Here is a 7,578-nt window from a genome sequence, read left to right on the forward strand (position 1 = left end):
TACTTTGTTGATCATTCTTTAATCAACAGTTAAACAACACATGTACAATCACACACACATGCAACATTCATTTTGCCCAAATGAGAGCAGAACATCTTTTCTGGCATAAATATGGCATTATATATCCAGGGTGCATTGCCTTATAAAGAGATATTTTTTCATTACTTACACAAGCTTGTTCATCTTGTGTTATCAAAATAACCTGACAGGTACTCAACGTAAATGAACATACTTGTTGGAGTTAACACTCTACATCAAACATCACTTCAGCAAGCTTACTTCAGTGTCACACTTTCTCAAGTGAAAAGAGTTGTGCAACAGCAATGCAATAGCCATGTCACCTCCTCGTCCAACTCGACCTATTTCCTGTACAAGATCAACAGTGTTATCTGGATTTCCATATATTATAACACTGTCAAAACGTAGTAAGTCAACACCCATGCCAAGCGCACTTGTACACACCACTAACCTCAGTGAACCTGAGGTTTCTTTCAAGCCCTGTAAAATTTCCATCTTTATTTCTTGTGGTGTGTGTGAATGAAACATGTCCACTTGCTTCACAAGATCTGGTTGCTCTTCAGTAATGTAGGTATACATTCTTGTTACATCCCTGATAGTCTGACAGTACATAATAGTTCTAAGTAAACGGTTCTTTAAATCTCTTAAACCATCAACAAGCCAAGACATGGCAATTTCAACAGTGTTGGACACTTTAGATACAACAAGTTTAATGTTGGTCTTGTTTGGAGACATGTTTATAACATATGTATTTTCTTTTAAAGACAGCACTTTCATTACACGTTTTCGAATTTTTGTTGTACATGTGGCACTTAGTGTTATTATGCATGCATCAGGAAACAATGATCTCAGTTCCCCAATGTGAGCAAACCATTTCCTGAAAGCTTCTTTTTCGGTACCATCACTCCCATAACCCCTGCAACAAGTTGTAAATTGCAACAGTTACTTGATGAAATATTAAGTTACTTGTTGATTAAATATCAAACTGGTCTAGAACTGCAAAAACATCAACAAGTGTGCCCAACTCATAAAAATGTACCTGACTATTGTCATAAAATGGTTCTATCAACTATAATGAAAATTAAAGCCGTGTAGATGATAGTGTTGATATTTTAGTCTTTGATGACACATACCATGTTGCAGTTGTGTGGAACTCGTCGATGACAATCACATCAACTTTCAGTTTTTGTAGTGCTGTTCTCCAAAGTGGGTCACCAACAAGTGTCTCTGGAGGCATAGATAGTATCTACAGATCCATCTTGAATAAGTTTGTCACTTGACTCACTGAAACCTACAAAGATGAACAAGCTGAATTTTAGGAATTAGGATATCATTCTCGTGTTACATGTTTCCACAAATGTTTGAAGCAGTAATTACATACACTGATTCATGAATGCAAACATTTTGAAACGGAGGTTTGAATAGAATATTGATACTAAATTACACTGCCTACAATTGTATATCAAAATTACTGATGTAATAATCATGAACGTATAAACAAACTTATTATAATTGACAGCTAAAGGTAAGCTTTACATAACTATATGGTATATATTGTTTTTACTGACATCTCATGTAAATGACTGTAGGTAAGAAGTGAAGTTAGTAACACTACAGGAACAGTGTAAATAATAGGCCTATAATAATCACATTTATAACAAATTCATTACATAATATGCTTGATATTCACACAAATTATCTTACCTCTGTACGCTGCAGAAATGCCAGGAATGGAGGAGAGATTATCTACTTGATCGTGCATGAGTGACACGAGAGGACAGCAAACGATCATCTTGCCGATTTGTCTGGAATCCAACTCGCGACGAACGGGAATGTAAGTTTGAAAAGCAAGCGACTTGCCATATCCAGTTGGTAGAGTAGCAACACAGTCTCTATTTTCCAGTAAACACTTTAAAATTTCTTTCAGTTGCGTTTTCATCGCTTCTACGCCGAAATGTGGAAGAACTTGTCCGAGCGCACTGTCAATATTATCTTGCGTAGCCATTTTGTCGGTCCTGCCGAACCGTAATTAGTAGCTGTTCTCTGATTGGTGAAATCCGGCCGGTCGTCTCGCGTTTGATTGGAGGGTCATAGGTCATTCAAAGGTTACCTGACGCGACCTCCTACTAGGTTTTGTTAAACTCAGCGGTGGAGTGTAACGAAAGCACAGAGGCTGAGTTTACTTAGACTGCTCAGGAACCAGTGCATTTTCACACGCATTACGGTTGTGATTTTCTTATATGTTTATGTAGGCTGAAAACAAAATTCAGTTGAAATATTAAAAATATTGGAATCCGAAGTTTGGTATAGTTTCTTTGGTCCGTCAGTTTAGTTTTAAACACGATGTCAAAAAAACTATGTACTCTCTTTCTGTACGTCAGTATATATGTTCATCGCTCCACTGAGCTGACAATGCAAACACGATCGTCTCCTGCAATCTCTTCAATCAGATGAACACTGACATTGGCATCACAAACACTAGTCTCTTGTAACGTCTACAATCAGATCAACACTGACATTGGCATCACGAACACTAATCTCTTGTAGCGTCTACAATCAGATCAACACTGACAAGATGATACCACAAACGCTAGTCTCTTGTAATGTCTACAATCACTGTAGAGTTTGACAGTCATCATGACGTAGATAGACAGACATCATTGAGTAGGTAGACAGAAATCATGAAGTCGCTAGACAGTCATCATGAAGCAGGAAGACAGTCATCATGGCGTAGGTAGACAGACATCGAGAAGTAGGTAGACGTCATGAAGTAGGCTGACATTCAACACAAAGTAAGAAGACAGACACAAGGTAGATAGATAGACATCATAACGTTGGCAGACAACCATCATAAAATAGGTAGACAATCATCATAAAGTAGGTAGACAGTCATCATAAAATAGGTAGACAGTCATCATAAAGTAGGTAGACAGTCATCATAAAATAGGTAGACAGTCATCATGAAGTAGATAGAGAGACATCATAAAGTAGGTAGAAGAAGCCTTCAGGGGGACTAACAGGACTGGGTGGTCAGACTTGCTGACTTGGCTGACACATGTCATTGGTTCCCAATTGCGCAGATCGATGCTCATGTTGTTGATCACTGGATTGTCTGGTCCAGACACTATTATTTAAAGACCGCCGCCCTGTCACAGAAACTAAAACCGTGTCGTGAAATGACTTGCCATACTGATAAATATTTTATAACACGTCACAATGAACATAAGTTCCGCTCACGGAAACAACTTGGTGATGTCATTCTATTGTTCTATCAATATATTTTGTTCCTGTTATATCTATGATAGCAAGAGTCGACAGAAGAAGTTCAAGCTTAGCGTTGCTGTAACATATACATATGTGTATGAGTGAGTTAGTCTGTCAGTCAGTCAGTGTTACACCGCGTTATGCAAAATTCCAGCAATATCACGGCTGGGGACACCAGAAATGGGCTTCACACATTGTACACATTGTACATTGGGGGAATCGAACCCGGGTCTTCTGCGTAACGTGCTAGGCTACCCCACCATTCAACCACAGGAACACCTCACCAGAGCACACGACTACCGTAATGCCATTAATATAGACTTGGGACGTTCGTATCACCGATCTTTCCGCGAGGGTCAAACGTCAGGCCATATCTAACATGTATTTTAAAACTACGTTCAAGACGCAACAAAATGAGGGCGCGACACCGTGACAATAACCCCAACTTCCTTGCATTAGCGAGCAAATCATTCCAGAATCTCTGAAAAGTAATGAAAGGTTCCTAAAATTAAGACGTTTATGACAAATGGTGGAGTACATCAGCATATTCAATTTGTTTCTCTCGGGGATAAATAAACCTTATGTTCTTTCTATCATTTAAACTGCAATTAGTCAAATAAGAATCCCAATGGTATTAATAATCCCGAGGCTATGATTCGTGAGAGATAAAATTAGAATGAAGACAATACATGCAACAGTGTCGCTCTTACATCAGGAAAATACTCTGTACGTGCTTTAAAATACCAAAAGACGAAAATCGTTGTCTCGAATTTAGATGTACATGTTTTAACCTGCATCTCTCAAACTGCATGTGTTAAATTACCGGTTGAGCCGATTTTATAGTCCTCAGAGCTTAAACAAGTACATAAATATGATGTTTGATTTCGCAATAATACCATGTTCATAGGTTGTCCCGGATTTGATTATAGTTGTCCTACAAATATGTATTTGTAGTAAGGGGTGGTTCAATGTTGTTGTCGCCCTTTGTGAAATGGTCTTCACGGCTTGTGGGCAATGGAACCGTGGCTTTAGGCGTGAGGACCACTAGGCTACACCACCACTTACAAAGAGAAGGTAGAAATATAGCTGTTACCTCCTCCAAAGGTAAGGACTTTTCACCCTCAATCAGAAAGTCGTACTTCCCTCCGTTGGCTTTGGCATAAGTAGTGTTGCTGGACCTAGGGGAACCCCAAGGAACTGTTTAGGAAGACTCTTACATTCATAAACAGGAACACAAGTTACACAGTTCTTTTTCGATGTACATGAACACCTATATGGTTCCTTAGGAGTGCATAGCATTCGGTCCAACGGTGCAAAACATGAGTTACGTCTTACGCCGCACTCAGCAATATTCCAGCTACATGGCGGCGGTTTGTAAATAATCGAGTCTGGACCACACAATCCAGTGATCAACAACATGAGCATCCAACTAGGAACCGATGACACCCGATCCCGATAGTCGCCTCTTACAACAAGCAAGAAACCTGGAAAAAAATAAAGGAACGTTCGTGCTTTAATATGTTCCCTTATTTCTTTCCCTCAGTATATATTATGATGCTTATTGTAGTCACTATCTTATTACATGACTCACTCACCAGAACATACTGTGGGCCAGGACTGGAAGCTCCGTCTTGTTATACAGCCATCGTGGGACACACGAAGTAAGGGGTTAGTCAGTAACTTTGGCATAACCAGTTCTAACATAAACCATTATACATATAGACAAAGGCGCTTCATGCATTCATAATGAATAACGACAAGGAAGCGAATAATTTACACGTATTTTCCTTAATATAATTCATGGTATTATGAGTTATAAGAAATTATCAACATTACAAATATTTATTGGTTGGAAGCGCAACCAACCTTTTAACAGGCTGAATTTGTCTCCCAGGTGAAGTTTCTCTCTATATTATACACTAGACTTTTCAAAATGAACTTTCAGCAATACCAAATGGCCAATGAACATAGCTGGAACAAATTAGGAGCCACGTGACCTTGTGGCTAATCCGAAAATAATGTCTCGCCTTACTTCATGTTTAATGTACTTTAATTCAAAACAAATCCACACGTACTGCTTGACAAGTATTAGATGAGCCGGTGCAGTGAACGCGTTTGTGACAAGCAGGCGGTTCAAGTAAACTGGACGAATACACTTAGTTGCTACAGGCAGGTTAGCGATTATAAGTACGTGCAATACATCCTGACCGTGGCGTGAAAGCAATACCGCTATTTTTAAATACGTGTCTCGTAGACTGATTTAGTTCAGCAAAACACCATCACGACACGATTCGCACGAGGAAATTGAACTTTTCAATATTTAAACGACAACCTGTTTCCGTCTTGTTTCAAATGGAATTTTCTGCATCGCGTTCCCATATATGCAAATTGGGGTCATATGTCAGGTCGTGGCTCATCTAATACTTGTCAAGCAGTAATACAGCACACTTGTACTAGTTCAGTGCATAATTTCGAATTGCTGAATCGGAAAATTCATTTAATTTCAGTAGCCCTCAGGCTTTTCTTGTCTCACTGCATTTGAGAATTATCACTGACGTATGTTTCTTAAATCGTACGATACGTGCATTATCTAATAAGTTATTATCTCACTGCATTCCATTGGGAAAGATGCTTCGTTTTGCTTCCCACGTGATCTCCCCGTGGTTCTTGTCGTAATAGTACCACCACCAGTCATACTGGATGTACCTGGCAGCAAAACAACAATAATTGCTGTAATCTGATTTTAGCGTGAACATTTTGGGTCTCACAGACTTAGGTAACTTCCTTACATTCTAAACAAGAGGTTCCATTATATACCACTCAACAAGTTAATGAACGCTGATTCTTTCATATACTATTTTAAAAAAGAAACGCATAACCAAGAAATCTGTACCGGAAATGTATTTTCAAACATGCATAACTCGTCCACAAACAGATTTTAGTACATGATATTTTGCACCAGTTTAGAAGAAGGAAATGCCTTTAACACCACGATGGAAATTTTAGATAACGGTGAAGCTGAGCGCCACGGGCCCGACTTTGGATCTCCTGACTCTCAGTCCAATTTCTCTCAGCTTGTTAGTGAAGTTTGACCCGATATATGCCAAAGTCCAGGCATCTGGTTGATGTGCTCTTACCCATGGCAGTATGATCATGCACATGTAGAACCCGAATGTACCGATCTTGGCCTTATAGTGGTGAGTCGAGATCTGCCTGATCTGCAAGCCATGCCCTGTTGCTCAGACAAACAATCCGAGGCCTGGCAACAGAAGACTGGTAATCTCCAGGCTGCATTCTTTCGGTGTCGCAGCTTCAAGCCGTGGCGTGGTGATATGACCTTGAAATTCCTTCAAAACGAATGCCGATTTCCAAAAGTAATCTGAATTTTTATTGACAGACAGTGCATGATCTTTGCTGCACAATTTTATCTGGAGGTGATGTCTTTGTAATTCTTGCAAGAAGGATCAAAATCAGCAAAGGAACGGATGATCGTTTACCTATCTGAGTAGCACATGTAGGATGATATGTCTGCGGAATTAAGCATTATATAGGAGCTGACAAAATGTTTAAACACGCCTCACGGGTACCCCCAGCTGTTAACATAGTTGTTGATGTCAAGTATTGTATCCGGGTAGTTTCTCAGGTGACTTGAAGTAATACGCACCTGCACAAACAGCACGCTCGTAACGTGTCTATGTTCCTACGGTTTGTGCATGAAAAGATAATTTCAAAATGGAATGCGCCAATGTTGTTTTCAGTCAGGTTTTGGTGAGACAAACTTATGGTTGATAGTATGAACATTATCCGCACCACCAAATAAAATCACACAGATTTCGCATTCTAAACACCGACCTAGTGGTGGAGCAGGAGAGTGATTAAAGCGTTCGCTTGTGACGCCGAAGACTCTGGTTCGGTTCCCTTTTCTGGTGTCCCCCGCCGTGCTGGAATATTGCTAACAGCGGCGTGAAACTAAACTCACTCACCACCGACACTTGAGAACAATGCTACGGCTGAAAACTGATGTGTGAGTGAACTGATGAACTCCCTATGGAAAGCTATAAAGACAGCTATACGAATAATATTTGAAGATGAAAATTTATAGAATGTTGTTTAATTTTTCTGTGTTCTCACCATCGTCGGTCCAGTACCCCAAGTAGTTGATTGTAAAGTCAGATTTGACATACTGGTCCGTGCGTCCATGCCAGGCCTGAAAGTCGATTGTCATACACAATGTGATAGGAAACGGAACACTTTTAAAAAGTTCATTAATATTCTAAATATTCTATATTGCTAAAA

General features: G+C 39.6%; 1 pseudogene; it reads right to left on the reverse strand.

Moving 5' to 3' along the window:
• Positions 1-261: 261 nt before the first annotated feature.
• Positions 262-6,796, reverse strand: LOC137271602 (probable ATP-dependent DNA helicase RecS; annotated as a pseudogene).
• Positions 6,797-7,578: the final 782 nt, after the last annotated feature.

The sequence above is a fragment of the Haliotis asinina genome, chromosome 2, assembly GCF_037392515.1.
Source record: "Haliotis asinina isolate JCU_RB_2024 chromosome 2, JCU_Hal_asi_v2, whole genome shotgun sequence".
Taxonomy (NCBI): Eukaryota; Metazoa; Mollusca; class Gastropoda; order Lepetellida; family Haliotidae; genus Haliotis; species Haliotis asinina.